Source organism: Thalassophryne amazonica, chromosome 1, assembly GCF_902500255.1.
Source record: "Thalassophryne amazonica chromosome 1, fThaAma1.1, whole genome shotgun sequence".
Lineage (NCBI taxonomy): Eukaryota > Metazoa > Chordata > Actinopteri > Batrachoidiformes > Batrachoididae > Thalassophryne > Thalassophryne amazonica.
The window spans coordinates 113,320,151-113,343,384 of NC_047103.1; the positions used below are offsets into that span (position 1 = coordinate 113,320,151).

The 23,234-nt window shown below is 43.0% G+C and overlaps 1 long non-coding RNA gene across 1 annotated transcript; it reads left to right on the top strand.

Annotated features, from left to right (window-relative positions):
- The first annotated feature begins 438 nt into the window (after positions 1-438).
- Positions 439-22,514, top strand: LOC117520179. The gene is made up of 4 exons (XR_004563560.1): positions 439-448; positions 7,558-7,562; positions 17,476-17,480; positions 22,388-22,514. It is a non-coding gene; the product is annotated as an uncharacterized LOC117520179 (long non-coding RNA).
- The last annotated feature ends 720 nt before the right edge of the window (positions 22,515-23,234 follow it).

Consider the following 23,234-nt stretch of genomic DNA (forward strand, 5'->3'; position numbering starts at 1 on the left):
GGGATCAGTCTACTCTGTGTGAGCACAGACTGTGTAAGGGGCGCACAGTCAATTTCAATTTGTCAATTTTAATTAATAATTGTTATTAATTTTTGCAGTGGAGAGCATACAACAGTGAACTAGGCTGCAACACTCTACAAGAAAAAGTTTGCATGAAAAAATGGAACAGGGTAACTTTTTTCTTCCAAAACTAGGAACCTAAAAGCCAGAGTGTGCTGATCCACATTTATGTTGAATCACTGTCCCCGTATGCAATCAGACCACATTGCATGCATGTTTAAGAAGACAACACCACGTACTTATTACATTGCTTGAAAATAATTTGACACTTTATATAAATTGGTGTAAGATTTCATGAAGGGGTGTTTGCCAAATAGTGACACTGCGTACAATGATTTTTAATCTGTACTGAGTGAAGAAACAAGAAACACAGCGATTGTGTTTTTAAGTAGGCTACACATGTTTTGCAACTGTGTGGTTAAGTTTTAATGGCACATTGTTGGCACTTGTTTCTTTTATAACATATGTACATATGTACATTGTCTTTATTTCTGTACAGTTTTGCAAATATTTCTGCATCGACGTCTCGTGGTTTTACTTATACTGATTTTGGTCTGATTTCTGCACTGAAAAGAGATTTGTGACATTTTAGGGTTTTATCTACCTTAAAAAATAAAACATAAATAGAATTTATAAAACATAAATAGTCTTCACTTTCATAGTGTTAACAAAAAAGTAGTTGTAATTGTCTGAATTAGTAATGCATTGCAGAAGTGAGTTGTGTTTAATGTATCACAACGTCTAAACAGACTGTCATGACACCATTATGACAATGTAATGAAGTTATTCTTTGACCCCAAGTAAAGTGGTAGCTTTTGAATTATTATTAACATATCATGACATATAAACTGACTGTCATGACACCATTATGACAGTGCAATGAAGATATTATTTGACCTCAAGTAAAATGGTAGCTTTTTGATTTGTCATTAACATATCATGACATATAAACTGACTGTCATGACACCATTATGACAATGTAATGACGATACAAGGCAGACCTATTACTCTGATTTGATCAACAAAAACAAGCATAACTTAAAGTTCTTGTTTGACATGGTGGAAACACTTATTCATGGACAATCACCTGTAGTTCGCTCTCATATTAGGTTCAAAACATCCCAGGGTGCCTCAACCTGAATTTGGGGTTCCACAGGGGTCCATCTTAGGCCCCCTACTTTTCTCGCTTTATATAGCACCCCTTGGGCACATATTGTGATGCTTTGGGAGATTATCTTTCACTGCTATGCTGATGATACTCAGTTTATGTGACCGTCCCATCAAACCTTGGGGAGAGGAGAAAAGAAAAAGAAACAAAAAACAACCCAAACTTAACCCTGCAAAAAAAAAGGAATCTAACACCCCCCCGGACGACATGTAGGGACCAACACCCCCTAGAGGACATCTCCGCCAGCTCCAGGAGTAGTAACCACAGCCGAGGTCCCTCTGAGATCCAAAGTCATTTATGGGGGTTTTCAGCGCCTCCCAGAGGACCGTCCATCAAACCCCAGGAGACACCCCCATGACTAAAAACAGACCCAGCCCCGGCCGTCTACGGCTAGATGGTCCCACAGTCATTTCCCCCCCAGAGGACATCAGTCACACCCTGAGGGCGGAAACTGGGGGAAAACAAACAAAATAACAAAAACCCCAAGCCCCCCAGTGGACACACACAAACAACCCCGGGGGCAAATAAAACAAACGGGAACCCTGTTGCCCCCCCAGCACCCCGAAAGACCCTGGAACACCACCAGAGCCAATCGTCAGTACACGTTTTGGCAAACGGCACAAAACTACCAAGCCGGGGGAAAAAACAGGAAAAAACTAATCCAGTCCCACCCCAGATCAGCCCACCGCTCCGACTGAGGTATGATCCCACTGCACTACACCTCGGTTACGCCGATGGCGAACGGTCAAAGGCTCACCGAGGCTGGAGTGGAACCGGGAATTAACTAAACCTAACTGACGCCCCTGAACCCCCCCCCCCCCCAAAAAAAAAAAAAAAACAAACCCCAGAGGACATTCATAATCAAACCCTGGGAGGTGAAACCAAAAAAAAAAAAAGAAAAACTAACAGACAATAAATCATAAAGGTACCTGAGTCCAAGCTATGCTCCAGACAGCCTGCATGTCCACTCCACCAGACCACTGACAGTGCTGTAACCCACACAAAGACAACAAATTAACCCCTGATACAAAAACACCCCATACTAAAAAAAAAGAAACAGATAATAGACCAACAAAAAACTAACGATTGGTCTACATTGTCAAGTGCAGAGAATGGAAAAAAAAAAAAAAAAAAATGTATTTTCCATCCTTTGGACCTAGATGGTAATGTGGCTCTGTCACCAACAGAGGGAGCCAAAGTGCCAAATAAGAGAATCCCCGTGGTGACCGAGTAAAAACTAATACACACTGCTTTACGTGACAGCAGGTTTTGACATGCAACTTAATGTGATAAATAAATACCTCCGGAGGTAATACAACAGGTGTTGGAGCCACCTGCACGGGAGGAGATGGGGCTACAGCCGTAACAGTGGGACACAACGCGACCCGAGCTGTAAACTCCGCCATGCACGCACCAATGCGCACAACCCGGGCGGAAAGCACCCGCAACTGATCCTGGATTAACTCCAACATCTGCTGCAGCCTTCCCGGCAAAAATACCGTCTCTGCTACAGCTGGTCCATTTTTAAATGGCCAGAGACTACTGTTATGTGTCGGACGCGGGCAGAGAACTGACCCAGCGTTTGACAGGACCCAGCATAAAAGAAGCAGAGCACGGTTCAAAGGAAAACAAGTTTTAATTAACATAGTGTATTAAGTGATAATAACCCAAAAGTCAATGGTCTGGCGAGGTGGAAAAACGGCGTGCTCCCAGCAGCGCAAAAGGACCGGAGCCACAGCAATCCTGGACCCAAGGACCCCACCGACACCCCCCAGGTAGCCGCGACAAACCAAGTCTCAGGAAGTGTGCTGAAGAGCGTGAGACCTCACCCAGTCCTCTTTCACAGACCGTGGCGTCAAACCTGGAGCGGTCTCTGCGTCCGTAGTGGTGAGATTGTTCTCCCAATGTCGATCTCACACGTCTGGTCACAAAGTCAAGTCTCTGGCAAATACACACTGTGTATTCCAGGTTTAAATGCAACATGCCCTGATCAAGACAGATGCACCACAGCTGTGAGTCCTGATGAACTGCACATGACAACAAACCACAGGTGATCAGGGTGAGGTCCTCAAACTCAGCCCCACGTCAGCCACTCAGTCCTGAATGCATACCACCTGGTGGGAGAAACAGAAAACAAAAACAAAGCTAGCCAAACACCCCAGCCCACAACACAGTTATCATGATGAGATGACCAGCAGATAACTGTTGGTCATCTCATCCACATAAAATCCTTAGATTGCCTTGCCTCAGTGAGAAGCTGGATGTCTAGAAATGTCCTACTTTTAAACTCTGATAAGACTGAAATGATGGTTCTTAGTCCAGTGAGACATCGGCATCAATTTGACCAGTTAACGCTTAGCCTAGGCCCGTGTGTCATACATCACAGGGACAATGTGAGGAACCTTGGGGTCATTTTTGATCCTACGTTGTCCTTTGGCCTCCACATTAGAAATATTACAAGGACTGCTTTCTTACTCTTACACAAGATTCGTCCCATCCTGTCTATGGCTGATGCTGAGACCCTGATCCATGTGTTTATCTCTTCTAGATTGGACTACTGCAACTACTTTAGAACTACTTTCTTCCTGTTAAAAGGGAGTTTTTCCTTCCCACTGTTGCCAAGTGCTTGCTCACAGGGGGTCATTTTGACCATTGGGGTTTTTCCGTAATTATTGTATGGCCTTGCCTTACAATATAAAGCGCCTTGGGGCAACTGTTTGTTGTGATTTGGCGCTATATAAATAAAATTGATTTGATTTGATTTTCTGGTTTACCGCAGTCCAGCATTAGGGGTCTCCAATTGGTTCAAAATGATGCTGCCAGACTTTTGACATGAAGTAGAAAGTTCGACCACATTACACCCATTTTGGCATCCCTTCACTGGCTTCCTGTCCAGTGAGATCAGATTTTAAGGTTCTGCTACTAGTCTATAAAATTGTTAACTGACTGGCACCTCCCTACCTAGCTGACCTAATTAAACCTTATGTACGGGCCCGGGCTTTGCGTTCTCAGGGTGCAGGACTACTTTGTGTCCCTAGGGTGAATAAGAAGTCTGCGGGTCACAGAGCTTTCTCTTATCATGCCCCTGTTCTGTGCATCAATAAAACAGTCAGATTCTGTGGAGATTTTCAAGTCCAGACTTAAGACACACTTATTTTCCCTTTTCGTATGGCTAGCATACTGGCATAGTATAGTTCTACACTTTTCACTTTTTTAAATCATTTTATTAGGAAGCGGATCATGCCGCAGCCTCAACTTTACCTAAATTCTAGTTCTTTTAGTGAAGCTTAGGGCTAGTGGCCAGCAATCACCTTAGTATTTCCTGTTTTTTTGTTGTTTAATGCTGACAAATTATACTATATTTCTTGACTTTCTGATGCCTAATTCTGTTTGTTCTCTCTGTTTAAGGTGTGGCTCCATCCAGAGATGGGTGTGGTATTTGTGCCCGAGACCCTCCTGACCTGTGCACCAACAGCTCATTTTCTTTTCACTCTTTTTCTCTGCTTCTTTTGCCCAACTTCGTGATATGTGGAAGGGGCCCTTAGATTGTTCTAGTACTTCAAGAATGGTAAGACCTTCTCATTCTCCTAAACCTATAAAGGAGTATATGGATGACGTAGGTCTTGTCGATAGTTGGAGAATCTAAAACACATTAACAACGGAATACATCTTTTTCTCTCCAGTACATCAGTCATTCTCTACAATAGACTTGTTTCCCACTGGCAGTTCTATAACTGCAAAAATTAATACCAAAATGCATTCTATCACTGTCAGTGATCATGCTCGTGTGTCACTTTCCGTGAAAAAAGAATCCACTGTTATACTATGTCTGTCATGGCGCTTTAACCCTGTGGTGTGGAATGGCCTAATTAAGCGGACATAGCACACAATCGGCTCCACTCTAAGTGTCTGTTTGAAGGCATATTGAACATGGAGACTTCAACCGCCACAGCACTTTTTAAATTATGTTAATAGGCCAAGTATTACTATGACTAATATTATGATTAATAATTTATGCAAGTGTTTTGGGGGGATGATATTTTCATATTCACGTTTGCAGACAGCGGCAGCAAAATGACTCATTTCCTCCTTTCAGCTGAAGGAGCCAGAAGGCTGGGAAGAAACATGATTCCCTCAACTGCAGCAGGAGAAAAGGAGTGTTACCATTGGTGGAAAAAAACAGAAGCTAACCAATCACATTCACCAACTCCATGTGGGTTTGTTGACAACACAGAGACCCATGTGGGTGTTTGTGTGTGTGTGTGTGTGTGCACGCGTGTTTTACAAACGGGACTTTTCTTCTGTGTCTCTCTGTCTGCCACAGCAAACAAATAAAAAATACACACATTTTTCTTTATCACTGGTGTAAAATATATTAACAAATAAACAGTGATCCCCAATCCACGTAATTTGGTTGCTGAGTGAAGGGAAATTGTGGTTTCATGCTGAGTGAAAAGGAAAAAGCGATCAGTTTTGAAAGATGTGTTATTTTCCGTGCTTGGGGTGTGTTTTAGTGTGTGTGGTGGAGTGTTTTAGCATGTGTACTTAGTGTGTGGTGTAACTTTTTTATTTACTTAGTGTGTCAAATAATCAGGCATCTGGAACAGCGCGTCAAGTCTCTTTTTTTTTTTTTTTTTGAACTGCATGACGATGATCGAAATGCAGAGCGCATCATGGTGAAGTGGACTTTATTGCTCTGGTCTGGATGCACCAGAGCAGGTGGATTCACCCATCTGTGTGCACAGATTTGCACAGTGGATCGAACCACACACTTCTCTGGCATGTCTCCAGGACTCATGTGCTTCAGAGTAGGGTGGAGACACACACTGACCCAGCAGTGAGCAGGCTCCAGGTGCAAATAACACAGGAGTTCAGGTAGAGACCTGCATTGGTAATTGGCACAAGTTTTATGCCGGATGCCCTTCCTGACGCAACTCCAGTTTTACCTGGAGAAACACACACACAGCTGCTGGTGTTCCAAAGAGGTCTCCCATCCATATACTAACCAGATCCTGCCCTGCTTAGCGTCTGAGATCTGACAGGATCAGGCTGACACAGAGCAGGCTGGCTGCTGGAGTTTTTTTAAAGTAACTAACGAAGGTAAAACCGAAAGTTTTCAAAAACGCCCAAAAATAGCCAAGAATCCAGAGCATTAACACATCACTTTAAAAGGACTCTGAATTTGAAAAAATCATTAGGAGAGAATGGTCAGACTTTGCAGAAAGAAATGATTCTCCTTCTGTTCTTTAGGACACAGGAAAAGCCATAATTAGATGAAAAATTATTTCATATACCTCTTACAAATAAATGGAGCAGAAACTGGAAAATGACCTCGAAAAAAAAAATCATTTAAAAAACAAATATGATGCAGGTGTAAGTCATTGAACTTTGACTGAGTTTCAACTTGACAGTTATTATATTGAGAAAAAAAAATGTTCCTCGTTCAACAACTTAGATATCCTCTTGACTAACAGGTATATCCTCCTGACTACAAATAATTTCAAAGACAATAAATCAGGTCAATTCTGTCAAATCAATTACATTGTAATAAGGAAAAATCATGAATAACATCTATCATGGATTCAGCCGAAAAATGTAAGCAGTCACCACAGGAAATTAATCAAATATTTAAGAACTACTGTAGTAATCCATGAGGTCTGTTAGAAAAGTATCGGACCTTTTTATTTTTTGCAAAAACCATATGGATTTGAATCACGTGTGATTGCATAAGCCAAGCTTGAACCTTCGTACGCATGCGTGAGTTTTTTCACGCCTGTCGGTTGCGTCATTCGCCTGTGAGCAGGCTTTGTGTGAGCAGTGGTCCACCCCTCTCGTCGGATTTTTATTGCGAATAAATGTCTGAACGATTTGGAGCTTTGCTGCATCAAATTTTTCCAGAAACTGTGAGAGACCTCCAGGTGGACACCATTCGGAAAATTCAGATGGCTTTCAGCGACGATTTTATGGGGATTACACAGATTAAGGAGTGCTCCAGCCAGTTTAAAGACCGCCCACAGCGTCTGAGAGCGTGGCGCACTCCAAGTGCCGATCGACAGGCTGAATCAACCAGATCATTTCCAACGTGAAGGCTTTGTTGATCTGGGACGTCGTCTGACTTCCACAAAAAAAGGCAGAAGGCGTGGACATCAGCACTTTTTCGGCACATTCCACTGTTACAGGAGTTTTTTTTCATGGAAAGAGGAGCAGAGGGATGCGCCACCATGCTGCTCATGGCGAGGTACAAAACCACCTCCGTGTTGGTCTCACAGGATGGCTTTCAGATGGCTCAGATGGCTTTCGGTGGCGTTTCAGTCATGTGACTATCCGAGAAATTGTGCATGAGCTGGACATGCCCCAACATGTCCTGTGAGGCTTCATCACAGCGTTGCTTTGAGCCATGCGGAAACGTCCCGACGCGCGGAATTCCTCCGCACGTCTGTCTCAATGTGCCGAAAAAGTGCTGATGTCCACATCTTCCGCAATTTCTGTGCTAGTCAGACGACGTCCCGGATCAACACAGCATCCAGTTTAGAAATGAACGGCACATTCCACTGTTACAGGAGTTTTTGTCATGGAAAGAGGAGCGGAGGAATTCCGCGCGTCGCGGCGGAGCCGCATGGCGCAAAGCAACGCCATGATGAAGCCTTACAGGACATGTTGGGGCATGTCCAGCTCATGCACAATTTCTCGGATACTCACACGACTGAAACGCCACCGAAAGCCATCTGAGCCATCCGAAAGATGTCCTGTGAGACCAACACGGAGGTGGTTTTGTGCCGCGCCATGAGCGGCACGGTGGCGCATCCCTCCACTTCTCTTTCCATGAAAAAAAAACTCCTGTAACAGTGGAATGTGCCGAAAAAGTGCTGATGTCCACGCCTTCTGCCTTTTTTGTGGAAGTCAGACGACGTCCCGGATCAACAAAGCTTTCACGTTGTAAATGATATGGTTGTTTCAGCGGGGTGTCAGCCTGTCGATCTCTCACAGTTTCTGGAAAAATCTGATGCAGCAAAGCTCCAAATCGTTCAGACATTTATTCGCAATAAAAATCCGACAAGAGGGGTGGACCACTGCTCACACAAATCCTGCTCACAGGCGAATGACGCAACCGACAGGCGTGAAAAAACTCACCCATGCGTACGAAGGTTCAAGCTTGGCTGATGCAATCACATGTGATTCAAATCCATATGGTTTTAGCAAAAAATAAAAAGGTCCGATACTTTTCTAACAGACCTCGTATGTTCATCAGAAAATATACCTAATCTAGCAGATGTCCAATCATTCCTCAGTAAACTAAATTTATAGCCCCTTCACACATAACACAAAGTTGGGCAAATGAGGACAAATTCCAGCCAGTGTTGGGAGGGATCATCGAACAGCTGTGTACAGATGCTGTACGATGCTGCAGCAATGGTTTTGTGCATGTACACTAACACAGTGCGACCACGTGAGACGTCTGATATCACATCATGCTGACACAGCAGCGGAAGCAATTAAATGTTGTACAAATGTACATAATCAAAGAAAATGTGTAAGGACCAAATAATGAGAGCACAGAACATTATCAAATCAAATCAATTTTATTTATATAGCGCCAAATCACAACAAACAGTTGCCCCAAGGCACTTTATATTGTAAGGCAAAGCCATACAATAATTACAGAAAAACCCTAACGGTCAAAACGACCCCCTGTGAGCAAGCACTTGGCGACAGTGGGAAGGAAAAACTCCCTTTTAACAGGAAGAAACCTCCAGCAGAACCAGGCTCAGGGAGGGGCAGTCTTCTGCTGGGACTGGTTGGGGCTGAGGGAGAGAATCAGGAAAAAGACATGCTGTGGAGGGGAGCAGAGATCAATCACTAATGATTAAATGCAGAGTGGTGCATACAGAGCAAAAACAGAAAGAAACACTCAGTGCATCATGGGAACCCCCCAGCAGTCTAAGTCTATAGCAGCATAACTAAGGGATGGTTCAGGGTCACCTGATCCAGCCCTAACTATAAGCTTTAGCAAAAATGAAAGTTTTAAGCCTAATCTTAAAAGTAGAGAGGGTGTCTGTCTCCCTGATCCGAATTGGGAGCTGGTTCCAGAGGAGAGGAGCCTGAAAGCTGAAGGCTCTGCCTCCCATTCTACTCTTAAAAACCCTAGGAACTACAAGTAAGCCTGCAGTCTGAGAGCGAAGCGCTCTATTGGGGTGATATGGTACTATGAGGTCCCTAAGATAAGATGGGACCTGATTATTCAAAACCTTATAAGTAAGAAGAAGAATTTTAAATTCTATTCTAGAATTAACAGGAAGCCAATGAAGAGAAGACAATATGGGTGAAATATGGTCTCTCCTTCTAGTCCCTGTCAGTACTCTAGCTGCAGCATTTTGAATTAACTGAAGGCTTTTCAGGGAACTTTTAGGACAACCTGATAATAATGAATTACAATAGTCCAGCCTAGAGGAAATAAATGCATGAATTAGTTTTTCAGCATCACTCTGAGACAAGACCTTTCTAATTTTAGAGATATTGCGCAAATGCAAAAAAGCAGTCCTACATATTTGTTTAATATGCGCATTGAGTGACATATCCTGATCAAAAATGACTCCAAGATTTCTCACAGTATTACTAGAGGTCAGGGTAATGCCATCCAGAGTAAGGATCTGGTTAGACACCATGTTTCTAAGATTTGTGGGGCCAAGTACAATAACTTCAGTTTTATCTGAGTTTAAAAGCAGGAAATTAGAGGTCATCCATGTCTTTATGTCTGTAAGACAATCCTGCAGTTTAGCTAATTGGTGTGTGTCCTCTGGCTTCATGGATAGATAAAGCTGGGTATCATCTGCGTAACAATGAAAATTTAAGCAATGCTGTCTAATACTGCCTAAGGGAAGCATGTATAAAGTGAATAAAATTGGTCCTAGCACAGAACCTTGTGGAACTCCATAATTAACCTTAGTCTGTGAAGAAGATTCCCCATTTACATGAACAAATTGTAATCTATTAGATAAATATGATTCAAACCACTGCAGCACAGTGCCTTTAATACCTATGGCATGCTCTAATCTCTGTAATAAAATTTTATGGTCAACAGTATCAAAAGAACATTATAAGAACAATGAATGTACCGTTTAAATGTAAGATAGTCATGCTGCTGGTAATGATGCTCAATTGATGCTTGATGACTTGACGGTCTGTGTTGAAATTCAGGACACAAATGGATGTTGTTTTGTCTGTTAAAATATTTCATTCTGTTGTAAAGAGCAGACAATACAAGAATTATCATCCCGCTGTTCCTTGACTGACATGAATGAATTCATATGCTCACACCATGAACACATCAGCCAGCCACATGCAGTCTGCATGCGTCCAGCTGTCAATCGGCGCATGATGCACCGAAGGACATCGTGTCATGTGGAGTATTAGTCACATGGTGAATGTGACATTTTCCTTTGCCAGCTGGCCATTCACAAGATTAGATTTTCACATGCGGCAACCTTGCTGATGTTGTCTGCAGTGCGCACTGAGGCACAACTGAACGCGTTCCAAAGGTGACATACATTTTTATTTTTCTCCATATCGTGAGAGCCTGCCCACACATGTGCATTGCAGTGGCATTTTGAGAGGTGATGTTCTTCACGGCACAATATGTGTTCTCAGCTGTAAGTAGTGATGACACATTGGTCAGGTACAGTTCTGACTGTATGGGCATCGCCGTGTGCGAAAAGATGTGGCTGGGGGTGATCCAAAGGTGTTCTTGTTTGTTTTTTTTTTTTGTTTGTTTTTTGTTTTTTCCCTATGTTGTCATCGTTTGCAGATACGTGTGCGCCACTGTGCAACCACCCTTTGAATCCACTTCAGTTCAGTACAACTCAAAGCCATGTTGGACAAAGGAGGGGGGTGGTCGGGGCCATTTTTCTGGACCTGAGAAAAGCCTTCGACACAGTGATCCTGTTAACAAAATTATCATCTCACAATATTTCTGAAAGCACAATACAATGGTTTAAATCTTATTTACAGAACAGAAAACACTTAAACAGTTATGTCCTCTGTTTTAGACAGCTCAGTAGGGGTGCCACAAGGATCCATTTTGGGCCCACTCCTGTTCAGTGTTTATATAAACGACCTTCCATCCATTTGTCCCGAAGTTCACACCCAACTCTATGCAGACGACGCTGTGATATATGTTCATGCAAATTCAAGTCAAAAAGCAGCTGCTGTGCTCCAGGATGCAAAGGAAAAGAGTTTAGATTGGATGGTGCACACATGTTTAACATTTATTTTTTTTAAATATGTTAGCATGTTTTTCTTTAAAAGAAACAATCCTCACCTTGCACTGTAAATTATTGTAAAAGGAGAAAAACATAGCAAAGTGAAATCTGTCAAATATTTAGGTGTGGTATTAGGCCGGACACTGTCCTTTAAAAAGCACATTTGTAATTAATCAAAACTGGAAAATTCAATTTACATCAGTTTAGATATATTCGCAATGAGATGAGCACAGATGCAGCCGAGCTTTATATGCATGCAATATTTAAAAAAAAATATTATTGCATCACAATCTGGTCTTTGTTGACCAACACAGCATTACAGCCACTAAAAAGTCTCTATAAACAGGCTCTTAAAATATTGGGAAAAAAACTTTTCCATACCACTATTGTAATATTGTGAAAAAATATAAATTATTAATTTGAAAATTTTATTCTCTTCTCCAATGTCAGTTTAGTGTATAAAAGTGTTCATTATCTGGCACCACAGCCTCTGAAACTGTTTGTAAAATCATGTGATGAGCAGGACGGAGAACAACACGTTCGTCATCCAGAGGAGACTGTTTTGTGAACTTTAGGTCCTCAACATTTGGACAAAACTGCTTCTCTGTCAAAGCTGCAGGGATGTGGAACTCTACCTTTGACTGTTCGAGAAAGAGACACTCTGCAACAGTTTAAATATTACACAAAGAAATGGTTGAAAGATGGTCAGACTTGTGAACACTAATTGATTATTGACAGTGTCTTGGAAAACTATATATTAATTATGAGTAATACGTTGCTGGTGTTTCTTGTTGGTGCTTGTGGTGGTTTGTGTTAAAGATTTTGTATATATGTTATCACTGTTAAACATTTGTACCTTTGTCTTCTTTCTCATGAGAACGGTGTTGTGCTGTTTTGCACCTAACCCTGAGACTGTACGTGTTATTCAACCTTGTTTTAGCATGCTGGGGTCAATCTGAACTGGGAATAAAGAGCTGGATGTACTTATTATTATTATACAACTTGTTTTTGTAGCCGCTAACGACTGGGAGTGAAGCATGACGGGGTCAGGCTGAACTGGGAGTAAAATAACTGAAGGTTGTTTTGACTGTTGTGATGTGATGCTTAGTGTTCCAGGCAGATGCAGAACAGCTGATAACTGCAACAGACGAACGAGATGTGCTGACCTTCGACGATAAGAGTAAAAGAAAGAAACTGTTTTTCCTTACAGCTGCACTTATTGACGTATGTGTTTATGTTACGGGAAGAAACTTGTCTCGCGTTGTCCCCCCCCCCCCCCCCCCCTTAGGACAAGTTTTGTGATGTAATGAGGGCTTCTCTAATAAAAAGAGCGGGAGCACAGGCCAGACTTTAGTGTAGCCTTGGTGTACAGCCTGGCGGCACTCCGCGCGTGATTAATTTGACTTTCTGTCTCACTGGTGTTTCTTGACTCTGTTTGTCTTATCAAGGTTTTAAGAATGTTTGGAGGAGAAAATACCCAACATTGACTGGGGGCTCGTCCGGGATCTCAACAACACCGGAGGTGTCCGGCGGAGGTCGTCAAGTCCAGACGTAAATCCTTGGCCAAGGTCCGATCGATTGATCGTGTCTGCAATTGTCGACCACCGTTGGCATCGTCTGGTTGACGAGATTTTCCCGAAGGAGACAGACAGGAGGTCGAGTCAGTGAGTAGAATTTCTTTGTAACAGTACTGAGTGAGTGGTGATCAGATCACATAAAACAGTTAAACTCTGTAAGCGATGATACAGAATCATCTGTTAATGAAACACAGTTAAACTCTGTAAGGAGGGCGGACTCCTCTACGGTTGCGAGGGACGCACGTAGTTAAATTCCGGAAGGAGGGTACGGATTCCTCTGTTTTAATACGTAAAGGAAATCCCGGGTAGAAATACGTGCACTGTAAAAAGGCAGTTAAATCTAGCAGGGACGGCGGAGTCCCCTAATGCAGGACATTAGTTAAATTTCACGGGAGGGCGAGCTCCCCTGGCCTAAGAATATGCGTACGGTTATTAAAGGTGTTTCTATGTGTAAATAGTGTTTTGTGTAAGTGTAAATAGAATAACTGTGTGAAAGTGTAATACTTTGGACAACGTTAGTGACAACCGTGTGTGGATGCGGAGGCAAGTGATTCCGCTTCCTACGGGGAGGTGAAAGGAATCAACCACACGACGGCAAATTAATTGTCACGTCCAAAGAAAGTGTGAAAACTTCAGATTTAGAACACCCTAGGTGTGCCCCCGTCTGAAGTCCAAATTATAACAAGGGATAATAAAAATGGGGGGTAAGACGTCTAAAAATAAGGAAAATTTATCAACTGACGACTGGAAATTTATGGAAGCAAAAAATCCAAAAGCAACAAAGAAATTGGAGACCTGGATAAATAAACATGACTTTGACGGACGACTGAACCTGATCAGCATACAGAAGCTAAAGAAGGAGTTAGAACAGGAACATAAAGGTGATGAGAAAAAGATGCAGAAAGTAGGGGCAGATTTAGTGGCATTTTGGGAGGAGGAAGCAGAGAACAGACGGAAGGGAGCAGAGAAGCGACGATTAGAGAAAGCAAGGAAAAAGAAAGCTGTAGGTAAGGCAGAAGAAGATGTGATAATTCAGCACAGAGAATCAGAACAGCCTCAGCAACCACCGCCGGCTGGATCGTCGGTGACAACGGAACCTTTATATCCCTCTCTACCAGAGGATGACGATGTACCGCCACCACAGTATGATTTGGCAGTAAAACCTAAGGTAAAAAGTGAAAAACCAGAAAAACCAGAAAAACCACAAACACGCAGTCAAGCGAGAGTGCCTACAGCCCCTCCCATGGTGGAACACAGTGACCAGGGAGGTGCCTATCCTATGATAGAAGTACCAAATCCTCGTGCAGGAACAGCAGGACATCGATCAACCATGCTCGTATATCGAACATGGAATGCTGATGATATCAAAGCAGCAGTCGACATGATACCATCGCCACATGTCGATATTGAGGGATTTATGCAGGATATAGAAAACATTAGAAGTTCTTACCACCTTAGTGGACCTGAAGTCCAACAGGTGTGGATGAAAGCATGTGGCCCTAAATGGAGTCAGGTACGCGGAGACTGGAATCCTGCAGACCAGGATGGCGTACCGTTGCCACATGATGATCCAGTCTTGCAAACACGAGTGAAAGCTATGATTACACGAGCAAAAGGTGTGTTAGGACCAAAAATAAATTACACTGAAATTACCAGGACAACACAGAAAGCAGGAGAACCATGGACAGAGTTTAGATGCAGATTTGAGAGTGTATTTAGGGTCCACAGTGGCATATTGCCAGGAACACCTGTGTATGAACAACAATTGAAAAACGCTCTGATCCAACATTCCAACAAGGATATAAAAGCTTGGATACAGAAACATTGGATTGGACTGCCAACAGGCACATTGGAAAAAACACACACCCACTGTTGTCATGCAGAAGTCTTAAAGCAGAAAAAGACAGGAAACAGCGACAAAGGAGTGTATGTGGCACACGGAGATGGTGAAATATATTACCAACAGGGTAACTTAAGACAGCAGAAGCAGTGCAAACGCCCCCAAAAGCCATGGCAAAACAGACAAGGTGGACAGCCACAACGTCAAGGACCATGGCAACCGCGGCAGCAGCACAGGCAGGGAGGGCCACCATGTGGTCCCCTGATTTGTTGGAACTGTGGGAGAGAGGGACATATGTATAGAAACTGTCCGAATCCACCTACTGATGGAGCAGCAGGAGGAATTCCACAACGGAATAATCCTCCGCAGCCACAGTATCCACAATGACTAGAATCCATAATCTATGATTCCACATCAGATAGGCAGTCTGATTGTGATATGGATCTGTGTGCCTTACTGGGAAATCCGGTACCAAAACCAGAAGTGACTTTGTTGGTAAATGGACGACCAGTGACATTCCTTTGTGATACAGGAGCATGTAGAACCACATGTAATGACAACATACCTGTCCATCAATTGAGCAACAAAATTTTTAGGGTTCGCTCTGCAAATGGACAAACATCAGACGTCCCTATCACTAAACCCATAACGTTGACAGATCCATTTGGCCTGACATGTACTATGTCAGTGTTGAACATGCCACAATGTCCAGTTAACCTCTTAGGACGAGACGGATTGACTGCATTGGGCTTGTCCATAATTGTGGAACAAGGGAAATTAGTTGTTGAACGCACAGGAGGCGTTAACATGGTGAGAGAAGAAGGCGATGACCCCACATTCCACTATTACTATACATTTGACATTTCAGAAGAAGATGCTGCAGGATGGGGTAAAGATGTCGTCTTGCAAGCGACAGCCCTACTGAAACATCCTGAACAAAAGATGTCACCACCTGACCTGCATGTCACAATGTGGCATAAAGATCCTCCAGGTCCGGATGGTGACTATGAAAACAAATTGAAAAACGTTTCACCTGTGAAGCTGACAATGACCGATTTGATTCATGATGGCAACTCAACAGCTGTCATAACAGTGACAGGTGCCACTGAAGATGTTTTAAAATTGAGATTCACAGGTATGCCATTACATGTGTCACTTTGTAAGCCATATTTGACAGAATGGCAAGAATTGGGACTGACAGTCATAACAGCTTTGTCAGCCACTGATTGGAGCAGAGTTGGACCACGAACGGAGTTCAGTCCATCAACTAAATTGTATAAAGTGCCAGTTGATGTCTCATTGGTGCTGACAGCTGGAACACATATTGATGTGTCCACTTCACAATCCTGAGTGTATCAGTTGAGTCCTGAAGAAGATGATCTTCTCTCTTCGGTACCATCAGGATTGTGGACAACAGGTCCTTCAGACGTAGGACTGATTAAAAATGCACAACCTGTAGTTATAAGACCAAAAACAGAATACAGACCATGTGTAAGACAGTATCCATTGAAACCTGATGCAATTGAAGGAATCAGGCCAGTAATAGAGGATTTATTAGCAGCAGGAGTAATAGTGCCATGTCCAGATTCACCATGTAACACACCCATATTTCCTGTGAAAAAGGCTCCGCCCTCAGTGGGGTGGAGAATGATTCAAGATCTGCAGGCAGTAAATGCTGCTGTGATTAAAAGAGCACCATGTGTCCCAGATCCACACACCTTGTTAAATTCGCTGAGACCAAATTCTAATAGTTTCTCAGTAATTGACATAAGTAATGCATTTTTCTCTGTGCCAGTACACCCAGATAGTCAATTCTGGTTTGCTTTTACCTTTAAGGGACAATGATATACATTTACCAGATTACCGCAGGGTTACGCAGAGTCCAACTATTTATTCTCAAGTCATGTCAGCATGTTTAGCCAATTTCGTTCCACCGGCAGATAGCCAACTATTAGTGTATGTTGATGACATTTTGATTGCCTCTGACACACGAGAAAACTGCATAACTGACACAGTAGCATTATTATGTTTCTTATTTGATAATGGCCACAAAGTGAGTAAAAACAAAGTTCAGTTGTGTAGGGATAAAGTAAAATATTTAGGACATGAATTATCAGCCACTGGGCGCACGATCCTGTCTGACAGGAAGGAAGCAATTTTGCACGCTCCAAAACCACAAACCAAAAAGCAGATGATGTCATTTCTTGGACTGACTAATTACTGCAGGGCATGGATTCCCTGCTATGCAGAGTTAACTAGTCCACTTTCTGATTTGATGTACAAAGATGATATTTCAATGTCAACCATGTTGGAATGGAACAGAGATGCTGAGGAAGCTTTTGTAAAAGTAAAACAAACATTAGTGTCATCCACAGTTTTGGCACTACCAGATTATAGTAAACCATTCATTCAAACAGTTGATTGTAAGAATAAGTTCATGACTAGTGTTTTGGTTCAAGTGTATGGCTCAAAATTAAGGCCAGTTGCCTACTACTCATCTAAATTGGATGCAGTGGCAAGTGCTCTACCACCATGCGTACAGGCTGTTGTTGCAGCCTCTATGGCTGTTCAAAGTAGCAGTAATGTTGTTCTATTCCATCAGTTGACACTGAAAGTTCCACATGCAGTCTCTGCACTTTTGTTGCAGACGAACATGAGCCTCTTGTCCCCAGCAAGACATCTTTCGTGCATGTCCTTGCTATTATCACAACCACACCTTACGGTAGAGCGCTGTACAACATTGAATCCCTCCACATTGATACCTTTACCTGAGGATGGTGAGCCGCACAATTGTCTTGATGTAGCAACAGTCTGTACGAAAGCACGCCCGGACCTCCGGGACACACCCATCCCAAACAGTACAATTGTGTATGTGGATGGTTCTTCCACTAAAAATGCTTATGGACAAACGCAATCTGGATATGCTGTTGTCACAAATTCAGAAGTATTGGACTCTGCTTCATTGCCATCGTCATTTTCAGCACAAGCAGCTGAATTAGTTGCTTTAACTGCAGCTTGCTATCTGTTTAAAGGTACGGCTGTATCAATTTATACAGACAGCCAGTACGCTTTCAGCACAGTGCATGTGTTTGCAAAACTGTGGGAAGAGCGTGGAATGGTGACATCATCTGGAAAGCCGGTGACTCATGCCACTCTCCTAACTGCACTACTGCAAGCTGTGAAATTGCCTCAACAAATTGCTATATGCAAATGTGCGGCTCACACCAAAGGCTCTGACAGTGTTTCAAAAGGAAATGATTTTGCTGACAGAGCAGCAAAAGAGGCAGCAGCAGCTTCTTCTATTTTTGTTGTACAGGAAACCACTCCAGATTTGCATTTAGGTCGCACACTGCTTGCTGACATGCAACAGCAGGCAACTGACAGAGAAAAACAAATGTGGATAACTAAAGGAGCTACATATGCAAATGATTTGTACGTGTGACCACAAAGGAAACCCATATTGCCAAAAAATATGTTTAAATGGGCGGCTATTATGAGCCATGGCGTGACGCATGTCTCATCAGGGGGTATGATATCGCAATTGCAATCTATTTTTTGTCTTTATGGGTTCGATGCATATGCAAAACAGCATTGTAGAGCATGCATGACGTGCAAAACACAATTCACAAGGCAATTTGAGACCCCAAAGAGGCAAATTTCCAACACCACAATATCCCTTTCAAGTGATTCATATGGATTATATACAGCTGAGTAAACATGAAGGGAAGGAATTTTGTTTAGTCATAATTGATGCCTTCTCAAAATGGGTAGAATTGTTCCCTACAAAACATGCAGATGCACTTACAGTGGCTAAGGCATTGTGCAAAGACATCATTCCACGATTTGGAATACCAGAAACAGTTTATTCAGATAATGGAGTGCATTTTGTTAATACAATAGTGCAATACGTAGGAGAAGCGCTACAGGTCAATCTCAAAAATCATTGTGCTTATCATCCACAAAGTGCCGGATTGGTGGAAAGGATGAATGGAACAGTAAAAAACAGACTTAGAAAGACAATGGAGGAAACAGGCAGACCATGGACACATTGTGTAGATTTGGTAAAAATGTATATAAACATAACTAGTACCATGGGGTTGACACCGTATGAAACATTGTTTGGCAGAAAATATCGATTGCCATATTATGGGCAAATTTGGGATGTACCTGAGGAAGCCAATTTGGCGGATTACATGAGAAAAATGTTAGAAGGACAACGAGGGAGAGTTCCAAACACTGATGATCCCATTTCTCCACAGGAGGACCCTAAAGTGGTACCTGGAGACTGGGTGTTGATAAGAAGCATCAAGAGAAAACACTGGCATTCACCTAAATGGGAAGGGCCCCATCAAGTACTACTCACAACACCCACAGCCTTGAAAATTGGGGAAAGAAGTACATGGATTCATTTAACTCACTGTAAGAAAGTCATTTCTGCAGACACAGACAAACAGTAAGAACAGTAGGACAAGACTAGTAATAGTGTGTGAGCTTGGTGTTAAGATCCAGGTTAGACACGAAAGCTAGCAGAAGACATTAAGAAGCCACTGTTCTGAACATAGGTGTGCTGTAGTGTGCAGAAATGGTGAAAGGAAAAAACAAAAAGAACGAGGGTTTCTGGACCCCATGGACAGTCCTTGTTATGCTACTTTTCCTTTTTGGATTGGGCTTATTATTAAAAGCCATAAGCACGGGACATGATAATAAGGATCACCTCCGCAGATTGCAGAGACCAAAAAGAAGTAACGAAGACCCCAGTCCAATGATAAATGCCACAGTACATAGCTGTGATAGGAACAATGCGTACCGATTTGGTGTACAAGCCTGCATTCCTAAAAATGCTTCTGTGGTCATCTCTGTACCATATAGTGCTCTTACCCATGGAATATGGGATGGTGGGGATGGTGACAGAGGGACTAATTACGGAAATAGTTTCTCATGGTATATGACCAATGATCAACAAGATAAGAGATGGGAAACGTTGGTAGCCGATGAATGGAGTAGATGGACACCAAGATGGGCACAAACCGAGTGGGCTAGGTACCAGAGTCAAATTCTCAAAATGCATCAAACAGATGATAAGCTGTTTATAGTGGTGAATACCACAGAAAAAGGAACCATATTCCCACCTGATATAGAGGGAGACTGTTGGTTGTTCCTCCTTTGGGTATACAAACCAGGAAAAGATCCGTATTTCCATTTTTTCCTCTGTGAAACAGATAGAGTACAGCAACCAATATTGACCGAATTAAGTACGTCAAAGGGGGTGTCCATACAAGCAAAGGGGGTGTCCATACAAGCAAAGGGGATGTCCGTACAAGGCACAAAAGACATGAAGGCAGATGACTGGTTCCTAGTAAGTACAGGAATTAGTGGACAAAATAACAATTGGCTTTTAATGGCAGAACAAGCAGGACTAGCAGCAAAGAAGGACTGTGTTGTATGTATGGGACCCAGACCTATATTACAGGTAATACCGGCAGCATTACCCAAAGAATGTCTGCTGACTGTTATGACACAGACATACATTGCAGCAAACAACAATTGTTCTAAGTGGGACAAGATCTACCCATTGACCAAATGGACTAAGACCAAACCGTTATTTTCAAGCAAAGTTGGGCATGCTAACCATACATGTGTACACTTGACAGGGACAATTAAGACTTTGGGTAGCTTAAACCACACTGCCTGGTGTAAGAATGTGGTCCATAGTACTCCCACATTCAAACCTGTCGGTAGGAGTGACGTATGGTGGTGGTGTGGTGATAACAGAATCTTTGACAGACTGCCACGAAATGTGTCAGGTTATTGTGCATTAATATCATTATTGTTACCAGTTAAAGCTATACCCATGACCCCTGAAGACGTTACGACATATGCAGCCTCTCTTATTCCTGAAGATTGGCAGAAAGGCATAGCCAGACATAGAGTAAAAAGAGATTGGAAAGGAGTGGGAAATCCAACATATATTGATGCAATAGGAGTCCCCAGAGGAGTGCCTGACGAGTATAAACTGGTTGATCAAATAGCAGCTGGATTCGAATCTTCCATCTGTTGGTGGTGTTCAATTAATAAAAACGTGGGCAGAATAAACTACATCCACTACAATGTACAGAAATTAGGAAATTGGACTGAGGAAGGATTTAAGGCTGTCCATTCACAGTTAGAAGCCACGTCCCTTATGGCCTTCCAGAACCGTATTGCTCTGGATATGTTGTTGGCAGAGAAAGGAGGTGTTTGTGCCATGTTCGGAGAACAATGCTGCACATTCATTCCCAACAACACGGCTGCAGACGGCAGTCTCACTCAAGCCATCGACGGGCTGAGGACGTTGAACAGGAAGATGAAAGAGCACAGTGGAGTAAACACCGAAGGCTGGGATTGGTGGCTGGAAGGGATGGGAAAATGGAGGTCTTTGATTTCTTCACTATTAGTGTCTATAGCAGTATTTGCTGCAATTCTAACATTGTGTGGATGTTGTTGTATTCCATGTCTCCGAGGCCTTGTAAATAGAATGATAACCACAGCAATAAGTCCAGGACCAGGAGGGGGACCAGCATCATATCCACTCCTGGGGCAAGACGACACCGAGGAGGACGATGACTCCCATGACCTGTACCCAGACCAATGGAAGTATGATGACCCAGACACCGATGATGGTGACAATGATGACATCACCTCTGGGGTGTAAGCCTATAGAACATACCATGATGAACCTCTTAGTGAAAATCTCAAAAAAGAAGTGCTAAGCTAGGTGATGCCTACTGTATGTTTAACAGGCGATAAACAGGAGGGGAATGTTAAAGATTTTGTATATATGTTATCACTGTTAAACATTTGTACCTTTGTCTTCTTTCTCATGAGAACGGTGTTGTGCTGTTTTGCACCTAACCCTGAGACTGTACGTGTTATTCAACCTTGTTTTAGCATGCTGGGGTCAATCTGAACTGGGAATGAAGAGCTGGATGTACTTATTATTATTATACAACTTGTTTTTGTAGCCGCTAACGACTGGGAGTGAAGCATGACGGGGTCAGGCTGAACTGGGAGTAAAAGAACTGAAGGTTGTTTTGACTGTTGTGATGTGATGCTTAGTGTTCCAGGCAGATGCAGAACAGCTGATAACTGCAACAGACGAACGAGATGTGCTGACCTTCGACGATAAGAGTAAAAGAAAGAAACTGTTTTTCCTTACAGCTGCACTTATTGACGTATGTGTTTATGTTACGGGAAGAAACTTGTCTCGCGTTGTCCCCCCCCCCCCTTAGGACAAGTTTTATGATGTAATGAGGGCTTCTCTAATAAAAAGCGGGAGCACAGGCCAGACTTTAGTGTAGCCTTGGTGTACAGCCTGGCTGCACTCCGCACGTGATTAATTTGACTTTCTGTCTCACTGGTGTTTCTTGACTCTGTTTGTCTTATCAAGGTTTTAAGAATGTTTGGAGGAGAAAATACCCAACAGTTTGTATCTGTTCTTATTTTGTAGTATTTTGTATAATTTGACCTGCTGTTTCTTGCTTCTGCCCCAGGACAACAGATGAAAATTAGCTTGCAGCTAAATCTGGTCTGTGCAACACATTTGTTTCACAATGTCCCTGTCAAATAAATAAATAAATGTGTTCTGCAGCTTTGTGTTGTGCAGACGTGATGGCTGTGATGTGGAGGGACACAAGGCACACAAATGCAATCACTGGCTGTGGGTCGTGGTCAGCTCTGTCCCTACTTGATTTCAAATGACATCCCACCAGTGATGCGATTACATGTCAGCCATGGTCCCCCGACAAACGCACAACTGTAGTGGATGTGAGCACCTGTGATCATGTCACTGCTGACATCACATCACTGACCAGTGACATGCCCCTGCTGTCCAATCAGCGAGGCGCCCACATGAATGGGATCAGGATGGGGAGCAAATGAGCTGCCCACACTGTCTGTCAGTCAGGCTGGCACATGACAGATGGACCATGTGAACGTTGCGACCACGTGTTGCGTGATGTGCCTGTCCAATTCAGATGGTTGTGGTGCTGTGACATGCAGCTGGGTTTTTATTTTTATCTCTCTTGTGTCCGTGTGGGCATGCTGCTGGCTGGTGATTCCACCTCCAGCGGGACATGCTGGATATGTCATGATGGGTGTTCCACAGCTGTCATCTGTTTCTTCATGGACATGACAGCCATGTGCTGCACTGGACAACAATCACATTTCACTCCGGCCACCGTTGAAGCCTTCTCCACCTCAGCTGCACCTCGATAATGTAGGATCATGGTGTGGGGTGGGCATGACACACTCACATGCCATTCATGTTGCTGAGGGAGTGAGACACACTCGCATGC